The sequence below is a fragment of the Octodon degus genome, unplaced genomic scaffold, assembly GCF_000260255.1.
Source record: "Octodon degus isolate 3935 unplaced genomic scaffold, OctDeg1.0 scaffold00046, whole genome shotgun sequence".
NCBI classification, from domain to species: Eukaryota; Metazoa; Chordata; class Mammalia; order Rodentia; family Octodontidae; genus Octodon; species Octodon degus.
This window is the reverse complement of record NW_004524622.1, coordinates 896,833-911,881: the sequence shown is the minus strand read 5'-3', so window position 1 is coordinate 911,881 and position 15,049 is coordinate 896,833. Positions and strand designations below refer to the sequence as shown.

At 44.9% G+C, this 15,049-nt stretch overlaps 1 protein-coding gene across 1 annotated transcript in view; it reads right to left on the bottom strand.

Annotated features, from left to right (window-relative positions):
- Arid5b (AT-rich interaction domain 5B) overlaps positions 1-15,049 on the bottom strand; it is a 179,086-nt gene that overhangs the window by 44,528 nt on the left and 119,509 nt on the right. The window lies entirely within an intron of this gene.

Here is a 15,049-nt window from a genome sequence, read left to right as displayed (position 1 = left end):
GGCCGGGCGGCGGTGCGGGCGTGCAGCCCGGGCTCCTGCGGCCCCCAGGCGGCGCGGGGCTGCCACGCTCCGGACCTCACGGTCGCAGCCCCGGCCGGGGCGTGGACCACTCGGTTTGGAAGAGGGAGGGTGGCGCGGAAGCCTGGCCAGGACAGGCTGAGGGCCAAACCTTTAAAGACCCCAGGGAAGGACGTGCTTTCAGGTACCTTATCAAAAATAATAGCTGAGCAGAAAACAGAGGGAAAGAAGCAGAACCCGTGGGCGAGGGTCCGAGAGGCCCCGCGGAAGACCCAGCACCCCACTGCCTCTCCTGCGGGTGGGCCTTCCCTTCCTAGCGTTTGATGAAAATCATTTAAACCTAAAAGGCATTTATTTCCAGAAAAGCCTTCAAATCCCAGAGGCCTTTTTGAAGCAGAACTTGCTTTGAGTGCTCTGTTTTAGATACTGAAGGTGAAGGAAGGTTCCAGAACCGATGTGAAGTCTCCCTGCACTGGGTCTATTTGTGTATTCCTTGAGCTGTCTTCAGATCCCAGAGGAGCATATGTCCCACTCCAGCGTGTTCTAAGAAGCACTAGTTTAGAGCAGCCTGGCACCTAATAGTCTGATCACACAAACTGAAACTCAACGGATTGCATTCTGAGGGAAAGCCTTCAGTTCCTAGGGGTCGGTCCATGGTTACTTAAGGTACAACTGGACAGATTCCATTAGAGACCCGAGGCCTGAGCAGGCCTCTGAGTCTCCCTCTGCAACCTTCCTTTCTCTGTTCCCCGTATGAGTGCATCGGTGGGTTCTTGTACTCGGGCTTCTCCTCCTGCACTGGTGATTGGTAAAGGCAGCACTGTGTCAATCCCCCTCTCATCCTCTTCAGCATAGCACGCAGGAGGCAGCATTGCAAAGCATGGATTTGTTGAATGAAGGAGTGACTGACGAAAACAAAGATGATCACATTGTTGTTGTTGCTCCCTCATGAGCTGGTCCCACCAAGCTGACCACGTGGCATGCTTGTGCCTCTTGGGCACCCATAAAACTGCATTTGCTTTTAGTGCTTCATATGAACCAGAAATGGAAGGAAGGGCACAGTAGGGAAGGGGTGGGCGGCCCCAGGGTCGTGGTTCCTGATTACTCTTAAGGCCTTGCACTGAGCGTCTAGGTGGGGTCACAACTTTGTTCCACACGCAATACAGAAATGCATAAGCTCCCAGGACTTAGTAGCTGGAGCCCCCAAGACTTAGTAGCTGTCTCCATGATACAAATGGAGCCTTCTGGGCTCACAGATCCCAGGTACCGCTTTGGGGCTGAGAGCCTGGCTTGAGGGAACAGCAACAGTTCTGGTTCCTGGCCACATTGTTTTCTCTATGGCGAGGAACCAAATCATTTGCTGTGACTAAAAAATCAATCACACTATTGCATCCACGTGGTGAGCAGGGCTGGGAAGGCTTGTATTTACATCTATTCACCAGTGAAACAGCCTCAGTGCTTTCAGAATCCCGGGTGGACCTGTACCTGCCCACATCTGGAAAGCCAAATTCTGGGGCCCAGTGGAGACACCCAGGGCCCAAGACTCCCACATGGAGCAGCTCTGCCGCTGTGGGTAGCACGGACATCAGCAGCATAGCTGTGCTGATACGAGCGCACACTCGGCAAGGCGCGCCTCCTGCTGTCAGTGCTACCTTACACAGTGACAGCACAAAGCGAGCAGAGCACAGTCGCTTCAAGCTGGGTATGTGACCCATTGTCTGGCTCTGCGTGGCTCATCACAGTGTTCAGTGAACGCTCTTTGCAAGAACGTTTTCGTTGTTACACTTACGTAACAGTAGTAGCTACAGGTAGCACTTGGTAGGGACCGTGCCACTGCTTATTCTGAGTGGTTTCCGGGGCCTGCCCATTGGCTCAGTTGTTTAAGTGCCTGCTTAAGCAAAGCAGTGAGGCTTAGGATTCTGTGGCTCGATCCCCAGACCCTCATGCTGTCAGACCTGCCCTTAAGGCATCCTGAGCCAGTCCCCCCCCCCAAAAAAAAAAAAATCCTTCTGAGTGGTTTTCAAGCAATAACTGGTTTAAGACTCACAACAGGCCAGTGAGGAAGGCCCAATAACTATTCCCATTTTACAGACCACAAAGCTGGGGTAGAGGTGAAATTTGTGTCCCATGTCATGTAATTGGCTATTGGCAGAGAGATGGATGCCAACCCGGGCTTTATGGAGGGTCCCTGCTTGAAACTTTCTGCCTAATAAACCTCTCTCTCTCTCTCTCCCTCCCCATCTCATAATGAGTTATTCATATTAGCTCCAGCTGGCGGTCACCAGGGAGCTTTTCCCAAATGAAAACACTCAAATACTTTATGTCGTGCCACCCCAGCAAGGACACACATCCCAGACCCGGCAGAGAGCAGGGTCCTCCTTAGTCCTGGCTCAGCAGTAGGTGACAGGACTCCCACTAAAGCCATGACAGCCTTGTGTACATCACCCCTTAGAGTGGGCCTCCAGCTCTTCTACCTAATCAGTGAAAGATCTCTGCTTTTAAAAGAAATTCTTTCCTCTGTGACTGTCCATCTGTTCCTTTTCCTCAGTGCCAAGAAATTAACAAGTATGCACCTTTGTGAAGTCACTGCTATCTCTATAGGTGTTAATCCCTGGAGAGCCAAGCTACCTCTAGCGTTCCCCACCACTCTGACACCTAATCTGCGTTTGTGCTACTGTTTTTGTTTTTAGTTTTTATTTTCTTTTTTAAATTTTTCTTTTTCTTTTTTAATTTTTGTATTTTTTTGGGAAGGGTCTATAGGGTGTTCAGGGTCTCACTACTAGATTGGACTCATAGTGATTCTCCTGTTTACAGCCTCCCAAGAGCTGGGATTATAGGTTTGCGCCATCACGCCCAGGCTCAATTGCCATCTCACTGTGCCCCAGGGGTGGTGCTGGCATGGCAGGCCTGGGGATCGAACCCCTGGCCCCTGTGCCTGCTTGCAGTGTTTTCTTTTTGTGAACTCCTGCAAATATTAATGAATTACAATCTACTTTCTTGACAACACAGCAAAATAAGTTTGTTGTTGCTCCTAAAGGGTTTATTAGATCAGAGACCTGGGTATTCCTGTGTATATTCACTTCACTATAGGTTCAGACAAGTTGTGTGTCCGGGTGGCGCAGGTGTAGGAAACTTTCGCCTCAGCCCCAGCTCTTACAATAATCATAATAAAACAAAGGAAACGTAGCAAGTTACTGGCAAAGTCAATTGCTTTTGGCTTAAATGTTCTTGTTTTTTTCTACCGTGTTCTTCCTGTCATGACCATCTTATTCTGTTAATAACACTTATGCTCTTGGAAATACCACGAAGATAAACTGCTTTAAAAGCTGGACTGACTCATCTGTGAACAAGTCTTTCTTCCCATTTTTCAGAGAGAACCTTGTGGCCAACGCAGCCATGGATTCTCTCGAGAAATTCTTTGTGAGCTTCCAATCCGAGATAGAGCATGCTTATTGTGAGAAACTGAATCAGAGACATGGAAAGCCAGGCATCACTTTCCTCAGAGGTGGACCCCTGGGGCCAACGTCCAGAGGAAGTTAGCGGAGCGTGAACTCCCTTAATTTGCAAGTTCTCTGTGTGTTTGCCTGCGCTACTACTTGCCCATGTGTGTTTTAAAGACCAGCCAGAAAGCTCCGCTGATTGAAGTATTAGGTCCTGACAACATGGTGGTATTAGAGTCGCGTTCCTGGAATTACCTCCCACCTCCTCAGTGCTTCTTCTCTGAGGGTTGTGATTCTCTGGTACATTTTCTTTGCACACAGTAATCTTAAAATACTCTGGCAAGATTTCACATGGTACGTTGCTTTCTGGGGGTGAAAATACCCCAATTTAGTTATCGTTTACTATGTCCTATTTTCAGTGTTTCATTTTGACTACTTAGAAACTTCCTCTTTCTCTACCACAAAAATAGGATAAATGTTTTTAAAGTTATTAACGAATGAGTAAAAGATGTAGGAACCAAGTATGACAGAACGTTTGATCAAAGCCACTCCTAAAATTTATGAGGGTAATAAAAGAAAAGACACTTCACAGATAATCCCTCACAGAATTTAGTCTTAAAATGCTTTGGGGGAAAAAAAAAGAAAACTAAAAGCTCTCAACCCTTATTTTGGCTTTAATTTAAAGTTAATACTTTAACTTAAAAATTCATAAATATTGCCTGAAGTTTTTATTTCAACCCCACAATTTGTAGCCCATACAATGCCTGTTGGTATTCAACTGGCTGACTTTTCTGTGAATTTATAAAATTCTAAAAAATACTGCTAGCAGTCAAGTTTATTTTATTGTTTTCCTATATATGGTGTTCCATACCCAACAGAAATACTTGAGAATTATTTTATTGTCTGAGATATGAACACACAGGGCCAGTAACTACCAGAACCCGATCTATTCAATCTGGGACAGACTGAGTAATGATGAATTTTAAGCAGTGGACATGCAAATCAATGTTGCAAGACTTACTATTTGGTAATTGTTCTGGCAATCCCCTTCTAATGTTTTTTCTAAAATAAAAGCATTAAAAAGATGAGTCCAGGGCCAGGGAGGCAGCTCAGCACATGCCTGACAAGCACAACATCCTGAGTTTGGGCCCCAGGAAAGAGAGAGAGAGAGAGAGAGAGAGAGAGAGAGAGAGAGAGAGAGAGAGAGGAGAGAAAGAGAGAGAGAGAGAGATCCAGAAATGCTGTTTGTACAATCACATTTTAATATCTTAACTTTCAAAAGCCACCACTACCAGGCAGTACTGACCGGCCAGCAATGGACATGACTCAGGAATGATCATGCTATTGCCCTGGCTGCTGTGGGCCACATAAGACCTGGCTTGAGTGTCCCAGTTTGTGGCTGTGGCCCAAGCCATTCTCTGGCATAGCCTCAATTACTGACTGCAAGGTGGAGTTGCTCATGAACTACAGTGTCACAGACTCTAGGACCCTACTTACTACCCAGAAGGGTGAACAGTTGTATTGTTAGAAAGAGATTGAAAACAAAACGCAGCTGGCTTTATAGGAGATCCAATCCCTCTGGCTTTATGTCAAAATCGTTGTGGTCCCCAAGAGTCATAATGAGAGAGGAATGTGTGACCGCATTTGTCATACCTGGCCTGCTTGCGTAGTGCAAGTCCAGAACAGCCGTGGACTTCATTGACTGCTCGACAAACCATGTAAGTAAACACTCTTGCAATCTCTTCCAAAACATGCCCAGTCTTACTCATTCCTGTTTCATACTTGTGAATGCGGGAGCATTGTTAATGCTCCTGATCAAAGTTTTAGTAATTTCACAGGCACGCCATTTGCATAGCTATTTCCTGATCCGCCCTCTCCCTCTGCCCTGGAGGTCTTCATTTCTCAGAAACACTTAAAAATACAGATTATTTCATTGCAACCCTCCCCCAGCCTGCATGCAGAAAAGGACTCCTAGCTCATTCATATTGCTAATTGGGTCGGGGGCATGTGATTCCGTGTGTTCCTGTATTAAAGGCAAACAAACCTCTTTTGTAAGCAGGTTTTAGTAGCAGAGAGGGGCAGACTTCTAGCCTTGTTTTTCATTGCATCTTGAAGAGAGAGACCTGTAGATGATTAAACACTATAGGTAGCTTTCCAGAATCACAGAGAGGATCTCAGGTGACAGCCAGGTGCCCAGAAGCCTAGAAGATGCTTGTAAGGGCGGGCACACTGGCAGAAAAGAAAGAGATCATAGCTCTTTGCCCCACCACTTGAGGAACAGCAAAACCCTGCAGGGCAAGGAAAGAGCTGGGTTTTCAGAAGATAGATTCTAAGCGACTCTGGCAATAGGAAGAGATTGAAACTCATCCCCAACTTTGAAACTCTCCCCTCTCCCCGTGCTCTGCTGTGGCCACCACTAGGGTTTCCTCCAGCAGAAACCATTCTGGGTAGAGGATTCCCTTCAGCACACTGCAACTGTTTGGGAGAAGTGTATGGATCTTTGGGGTAACAGGGTCCAGGCACCATGGTGGGGACAAGACTGTGACCTCAGTTCCTGAGTGTCACAAGCCTGTGGCAAGACTCCTCTGCCTTAAAATGCCACATGCTCTGGCAGGAGACAACAGGGCAGTAGGATACCTGACGGGGGCTTTTAAGGGCACAGGGGCAGTGTATCTAGGGCTCACGCTATGGGCAAAGCCCCTGCTTTCCACCCTCCCACCTTGCCCCAAGCTTCAGGGTCTTGTTTTGAAGTCAGAAACCCAGCAATATCAAACGTGACTTTTAAAAATTGCCACAGTGGCTCAGAGCTGCTCTTCTACACATTTACCCAGTGATTCCTCAGCCCTACTGTCCATCTCTCCAGATGTCACTCACCCAGGGGTCCTGCCAAGGCCTCGGCCCTGGCCCTGGCCCAGGCTTCCCTACAACACTGCTAGACAAAATCATTCACCAGTTTCTATAGCTAGAAGACCTATGCTAAATCAGTGTGCCACACTATCAATACAGACTTAGTCTTGTTTAGTATGTTACTATATAATAAAAATAGAACATTAATTTAATATATTTATCTATTTTTTGGTTTATGAATGTTTAAGGATCCACTCTGGAAATGCCTTTGGAGAATGTTTTAATTTTGTACAATTTCTAAAGATGATGGACTAAGACCTTAACACAGAGAATTAATTTTTGTCTCTTTCTTTTTTGGTTTGTTGCAATCAATAAACCTGCTCATTGCAGTCTATGATTGATATGTTCTGTGGTATTCTATTGAACATGACAGCACAGAACTGAAAGCTACATTTTTTTATTGAATAGCCTCGCAAGGGACAGTAAATATCAGAACAGCTTTTAAACTCATATATAAACAGAATATTCTTGTTCAGCGATTTCTCCAGGTTTGGAAATGAGCTCTTCCATTTTCAACATTGAGGAGAATTGATTTGCTACATCTCCAAAGAACAGTCCACCTTTGGAAACAAGTGCAAGACAGTTGGGGGGCTTGTGTATGTGTGGGTGCACACAGAGATGTTTAACTTATTACAGAACTGGAAGAATATATTATGAGTGACGTGTTGGGGTTTAAAACATGAACACATAAGAAAAAGTAAAAGGTCATCAAGCAAATTCAGACTCCTAATTTCTTTTTAAAAGATCCCAAAGTAATGTGTACTGAATAGATATTCTTCGTTTTCCTTCTGCTTTTTCACTTTTGAGAAAGAATAATCTAGAAGTAGGGTCACACCTGCCTTCAGAGGAAGAGTACGACGTCCCAGTGGTCTGGGGCCTGACCTATTTTCCTTTGTTTGGATGCAGCCCCCTCACCTTCCCTGATCACCAGGGACGAGTCCTGTCTTTGAGGACTCAAGCACTTCCCTGGGCTTCCAGCTCCAGCTGTCCTTACGGTACAGGGGCCACGGTTACAACGCCACCAGGAGGACCCACAGACTCACAGGTGGGTGTGCACTGGGCGGAGAGGCTGGGTGTGAAGGAAGAGAAAGGACCCTGGCCGGGCTGCGAGTAGCGAGGCAGCCACGAGGTGCTACCCATGGCGACAGATGGCCTGTGGACAGATGACTGTACCCACAGGGCTGGCTGTCATGCTCAGCCGATGGGCTCTGGAGTTTGGCACAGTGTAGGGGAACAGCAAACAGGTATTACCGAAACCCGAAGCCCATGTAAATCTCTCCATGACGCAGGAGTTAAAACTCAGCTGCCTTCTTCCGTTTAAGATAAACACTCCTCTCACTCCTTAGAATTGCTGCATCTCATAGAGTCACCATGAGCCACTGGTGTCCACAGAGCACTCAAAATACATCAAATCCCAACTGAGGTGAGCGGTAAGCGTAAAATAGACACCAGTTTCTGAGACAGTACAAAGAAAGTAAAATATCTCATTATTAACATTTTATATCGATTACATATTGAAATGATAATATTTTGGATATAATGGATTAAATAAAATATATTACTAAAATTAACTCCACATGTTCTTTTTGCCTCTTCTAGTGTGGTTATTAGACGACTTCAGATTACATATGGCTTACATTATCGTTCTCGTGGGTGACGCTGCCTTAGTCAACAATTCAATGATCTGATTATAGATATGTCCTTGAAAATATGCGTTACAGAGCAGGCAGAGCAAGATAGCATCTGACGTGAGAGTAATTAGCAAGTCATGATTCAAAGTTCTAGCGCAATTTTGAATTTTATTTCCTATTTATGGAGGGTAGTCACATAGAGATGTTAGCGTCTAAAAATTTTGCCAAAGCTGAGGTAACATTTAAATCTAGTAGTCATTCTCTCAAAGCTACTAAATAGCTCTGATGAGGATGTCATTTTATGAACTTCCTTAACTAAGATGTCAAAACAAATGCCAAGCGGGCCAGGAGAGAAACAAAGAAAATGAAAGACAGACTCTGACAGACAGACAGACAACATAAAGATAGAGGGGACCAATTATTTATCTCATGATTGACTCATTTCTGATGCCACCACAAGTTGTATAATGTATATAATGTATTTTCTAAGTGACTCTTCACTGAAGGAAAATGGAACTTTAGCCTGAGCGATTCGGGTTAGTGAGAAGTAGAAACTTGGTAACCACAAAGTGTTGAGTGAGTTCACAGTCTGACTGTTTGCCTCCTGCAGGTTTTATTTGAAAGCAAGTAGACAGGTAAGATACACTTAGACTTGAAGTCGAGGGCACAACCTACTCAGCTTGGCCAGTCCACCTCCATGTCCCACAGCCTCATGCAACAGAAAGGTGTTCTGATGTTCCCAGAACAGCTCAACAGAATGCCAGGGCTTCGGCTCTGGGCTAGGAGAGCAGACATGGAATCTTCCCTAATCATTCTGGGCACCGCAGACAGCACAAGACATCACTCTGAGAAGGTGGCTGCCCAGCACCCAGCTGGCCAGTGGCCTGCCCTCCCAAGTCACGGGCATGAGAGCTGAAATCGGAGCCGACCCTCCCCCCCTTGGATTCCTGGGCAGCAGCGACACAGAGCCATGACTAGGTATTGACAGCAGCCTCCAAGTACAACATGCCAATCAGATGGCAGCACAGTCCCTGGGCTCCCCTGTGGAACCTCCCACTCCTTACTGCCTTAAAAATGGTTCTGATGGTAAAAATACCAGAACAGCCATGATGGCAGAGGAAATAAGCCCAAGAAGTGTTTTCTTTTCTTAGAAGGCCAGTGTTGCAGCAGCATAAGAACCAAATCTCAATAATATCAACATAATATGCAATGAATTTTACGTATTCTACTGTATAATAATTGTAGGGATTTTTTTTCTTTTTAAATAAAATCAGCTGGCAGGTTCCACCCACAGCCAGTGAAGCAGCCCGCACACCTCCGGTATGTTTCTGATATCTAACTATAGAAGTATTTGTCTTCATCTCCCAAACTCTTTTATAGCACGTGGTATGCATATTTCAGCATCCAACATCATGAACTCATGACCAACTGTCAGTTGATGGCTATCTGCCACATGGGGTCTCCACAAAAGGCATCCTTATTTGGGCAAAAGCTCTTGTCTGCACCAGTCCGTCTATATTTTCCCTTAGAAGAACTTTATTTGGATTATTATTCGCTGTTAGTGGAAACTCAGAGGCTGCCTGTGTGGCAACTGAAAGGCGGAGAAATAAATCCTTAGCTAGTTAAAACACTTAGCTGATAAAAAACCATTGGTAGCTTTGTTAGCTGTAAGCAAACTCTCCATCGCCCTCTCGTGGTAAATCTGTACGATGCTGTGGGAGAACCACACAAACGCAGAAATTGGAGTTTAACCAAACACAGGTAAGAACTTTCATTCTGGGTAGAAAGAGCCACAAATCACACCTTTATGCTGCTTTCGGAGCTTCAGAATTTACATTTAACTGTGTCATATGTGGTGAGGGGGACAGTGGGGTGAGGGGGTGGGGCTTGAAATATGGAAATTAGAACTTTGTCTTTCAGAGCACAATGTCTTCACTATATTTACAGTCATAGTGGTTATATATGTGGCAAATTGATTTTTATGAGATTTAGAACTGTTAAAGATTCGTGCCCACATTTTTAAAGTTCCTTCATAAAAATAGGCTGATGTTCCAACTGGTTTGGAATTATAGGAACCAAGGAAAGAAGTCTGAATAATTCCCTAATATGGAAGAAAACAAATTTATTTATTTTTTTAAATGAGGAACAGTATATTTGTTTCTGATGATAGACAGTACACAGGAGCTTAAGATTTATAAAAACCAAGTGGAGGCATAGATTTTCTTTCTCTACTTTCTAAAAATAAAATTTTATAAACTTCTGAACTCCAGGTTTAATAATCAGCCGCCCAATTTAGTACTTATTTTTCCTTTTTAAAACGACACTTAAAATGTCTGCTGTACGCCTTTTGACAATTTCCTGCCTAGCAGGCCCGTCCCCAAAACGCAAACAAACTTGGTATTAAAACAAACTGAGCAACTTAAGAAGCAGCTGGGGAGAAGTTGCGGCGAAGTACACAAGAACATAAACTATTTTTCATCTTATTACAGCACCGGAAAATGTACCCTTCTCTCTTTTCTAGGTCTCCTCTTTAAATAAAAGGCAGGCTTCTGCCCAGCATGAACAAAACCTTCACTATGATTTGAGAAGCAGATTCATCCTGACACGGCTTTGCCTTTCACACGTGGAAGGCTAGTTTTGCAACAACAGTTGTTTGGTTGGTCTTTGACTTAGCAATGTTCTCAAAGTGATTGTACTATAAAATTAAACAGCTGGGAGTTCTTTAGCAAAACATGACAAGTCTTGCTCTTCTTTGTACTATTGTGTAAGCTGAAATACCCTTTCTTTCATGTCTTTTTATTCCAAAATGAATTCCCTAGTTAGCCTTGTTCAGCTTTTTAAAAAATAATAAAGAGGGTGGTGTTTGCTGATCTCTGAAATGCACCGGCATTTACACAAGGTACGCCCTCAAAAGGCTTTTGTGTTATTTCTTATTATGGAATGTAAAATGATATTCTGCCCTAATATAATACCAGTCCTGGGTAGAATAAAGGCATTTGCATTTCTGAGGACTGAGGTGGCTTGTGCCTATTTTTCAGATGGGAAGACAAATACAGCTAAGTGGTGAGGAGGCCGGAACCAAGAGACTCAGAGAGGCTGGAATTAAATTTAGAATTGACTCCTAGCCCAGGACTCTTGCCACGTGAGGGCCCTGAGTTTTTGGAATGAACAGAAGACCAATTTTAAAACATTCTTCTGACATTATTAACCACAGTCTCGGTCTCAGGGAAGGGGGTTGGGGGAGTGGTGCCCGGGAACATGACACAAAGCTGCCAGGTGACTGGCTCTTGCGACATTGCTAACAATGTGAACTACCTGATCCACGCTGCAGGATACTCTAAGAATATTCTGAGGCTTAGTGGTTTGCCTGTGGCTTAGAAAGTCAGAATCCAGATCCAAAGCCTCTTGGATGGGGCCTTCTGAACTGCAGCGCCAGGGTTCAGGCATTGCTGGAAGCGTTAAGCGAGACCGCGTTAGAAGTTGCAGAATCCAACATGCGGTGACAGTCGGCTCCTTCATTTGAGCGATTTACAGACTGATGGATTGCGCAGCTGGCAGAGAACCTGGGCACTATCTAGTCCCACTGTCACTCAGCCATTGGCCAGAGCAGAGCCCCACTCCCATGCCTGGGCACGCAGTGCTGTCACCCCAAGACCACCATACTCAAACGCACTTTCCAGGGAGCTGCAATCAATAAAGTCAAACGCGAGCTGGTAGGGATATTCCCGCTGTGTCCCAATGCCAAGACACACAACCAGGAAGGCTCCCTTGCAGCGCGGGCCCTGGCAGGTCCTCTGGGCACCATGCTCTCAGCTGTTTGCCCAGCCCCAAGTGGGAGGGGCGACGAGGAAAACACTCGCGTGTGAGGCATCGGGACAGCACCGGAGCGCTTGGCATCTCTGCCGACCACCTGCTCGTCTTTGTTAGGCTGGGGTGGAAAAAATAAGGGAGACCTTCTGGGACAAGCATGGGCTTAGGGGTGGGGTCCGGAGCCCCATGGGCAAGGGGAAATGGACTGCAGCATGTGTGGATGTAAATCTCCTTGGCTGTTTCTACCGTCATAACCAATGGCCTGGAAGTCCCACGCCATCGGTAGCTTCTAACCTGGGTACTTTTGTTCCTCAGCTTCCTCTGACAACAATAACATTCCGTCCTTACCTACCTGGACTCTTGCTTGTTCTAGATGGAGTGGACATCACATCCTCTAGAAAGCGTCCTTACTCTCCCATCTGCAAAGAGCCTTTGGTCTTAGCTTCTATGTCCAGCAGGCTTCTCCCCTAGCACCCATCTCTCTCTGTAGGGGAAGAGTACCTATCTTTCTGCCTCAGCACTCTAAGGAAATTACACCTGCCTTGGTTGGTATAGCTTCATCATAGTACAGGGCCAGTACGTGGTTATGAACAAATGACTGTGCCATGCTTTGAAACCAACGTTGGTATTTCATCAGAGGATAGGAAATGCTGCATTTGTTAGACTGCACTGACTGCTGACCCTACTGGAGCAAATAGAACCTCTGAAGAGGGCAAGGCAGGTAGAGTTATGCCTGGTGTCTCTCCTTACTCACAGAGCACCTTCTCTTGGTCATGACTGTAATTAATAAGGGAAACATATGTACAACCAAGTACCAATTTGTACGGTGTAACTCTGAGATCCAACAACTGTCAATGACTTAAATACTTAATCAAAAGCTGCTTTCTCTGTGGACACACAGATCTGGCTTGTTTTGCCAGGACCCTCAAACCCAAAGGGACACTGGCTGTTCTAGCAAGCCCTGTGTCCGGATGGTCAGCTAGGCCTAAGAGGAAAGAAGTTCTCTGGGGGGAGGAGCATACTGCCTGATGGAAATTATTGTTTTAAAGATTCTCAGCTCTGCAGCACTGCCTTAAGTGTGCACGCAGGGGGGGTCTGAAATGCAAAGATGAAATTTAAATTCCAAAGAAGATTTTTAACAAAGATCAATAAAATAGGAGATTGATCTGCAGTTAAAGTTCCCAGTAATGGGATAGTCTAGAAATTTCATAAATAATGCTTTTATCTTGATTGCAAAATAATCTCCTGCCACAAAAACAAGGCGAATCAAGGTAGGAAATTGTTTGGTGGGAATTAAAATGTCACACTTTACACGGAATAAAGCACTGCAATCACCAGGGAAACACACATTGCAAATGTGTTAACACAAAATTACATACATCACTTAATTATATAAGCGCACAGCTCCTGAGTAACCTATTAGCTAAACATGTCGAGCTGAGGTTGAATATATACACGCAATATTTTTAGCACAGAGGGGATGTAACTATGTCAGCCCGGGCCCCATAAAGCCTGAGATGGCAAGTGCTATTAAACTGAGATGCAATCAGGTTGAAAAGGAAACATTAACAAACAGCAGACAATTGAGAAGAAAATACAGTGAGCTTGTGTTCTGCTACATGTGCTTCCAAGCCTTATATAACTCTTCATTGTCTCCTTCATCTGGCTCGCAGCCCAGGTTTGTTCTGTGCTATACTAATTTTATAATAATAAACTGCCTCACCATTTTTATGAAATCACACACAATGAGAGTCGCAGTTGCATCTGCCTGTCTTTGCCAGCGACCGCCACCATCCTGACAAGAAACACAGCCTCATGCGGAACCATGCCCTTGGCTTAAAATGGCCCCTGGAATTTACCTCTGAAAAAATCAATAATGTTGCCTTTTCTTTCCTGTCCAGGGCACTGGGGAAGCTGGTGAAACTGGTGCTGGCTACCCAAGTTACACAAGGAGGGAGCGAGGGCACAGGCTTTGAGGGCAGATGGCTCTGAATTCATTTTGTAGATCAGGCAATGATATATCAGGGAAGTCATCACTTCTTGGAGGCTGAATTTACCAGTCCTTCAAAAGAGGATGACAAATCTATCTTGAGAGATTATGAAATACAAAATACACACGCAAGCTCATGTTAGATTATACCTACCACACTATTCTTAGAGGACACTAAGAATGGTAATACCATTATTATCATTGTTATATGCACATACACATGGAAGTGATGTGTTACTTGAAGCACTGTGACAAGTCAGTAGTCGCCTCGTGAGAGCCATTGACACTTGGGCAACTGAGTCCTTGGCACAGGAGTAAGCTCCTTGCAGAGCCCAGGAAGAAAGAAAAAGTGCCGGGAAACTACAGGATCATTTGACATCAGCATTTGGTAGGGCTTCCTTGAAGGGGCAATGCAGTCTAAGCTCGCGGGTTTCCAAGACGGAGGCAGTCACTGTCAGTAATGACAGATGCCATGTTTGGAGCAACTTTAAATCGCAAGCCATGAAGGAGGAAAGGTAGTAAATACACAGTGAAGTGTGGCCTAAGGAAGACCGTGATTGAGTCTGAGACAGGGTGGGCAGGGGGCTGGCCAAGAATTAACATTCTCTAGATAAATCACTGACTGTTTCTCATTCAACACTCAGGCCCCCAAATTCATCCAAATCCCCTATATCAGCACCTGTGTACACAAGGCTGTAAGCATCGTAGGAATCTGACAAATACACAACAAATTGGGCCTGAACATGGAAGGTCTAGAAGAAGGATAATCTGTTAGTTATAGGAGTCCAGTACAGACAGACCTCTCTGGAAGGAAAGTTGAATGTCAATTAAGAGTTCAAGGTTATTTTTTCTAGGATTTCTCACCAGAAGATTCCTGTGAATGAAATAACATTTTCGACAAGTCCCTATGTGGGAAAAGAGAGAAGCAAATTCAACTTCTGCTGAAGTAGAGCAGGACAGATCATTTAGGAGAAAAGAAATCACTTAAGAAGAAGAAGAAGAATGTAAGGTCCTTCTTTCTACTGTGCAAACCAGGTCTTGATTTTGCTTCTAAGGGCCAACAGTCGTTGATTCACTATTGATGACCATTATATGTCTTCATGCTAGTCCAGTGGTGGTGAAATCCACTGCACAGTTTCTGATGTTAGAAGCCTTGATATTTTCATTCATTTGCGTACACAGCATGCTCACCCAGGGACAGCTCCTCCACCTGCAGCCATGGGGCTTCACAAGCTGCTCAAGCAGCTTATGAA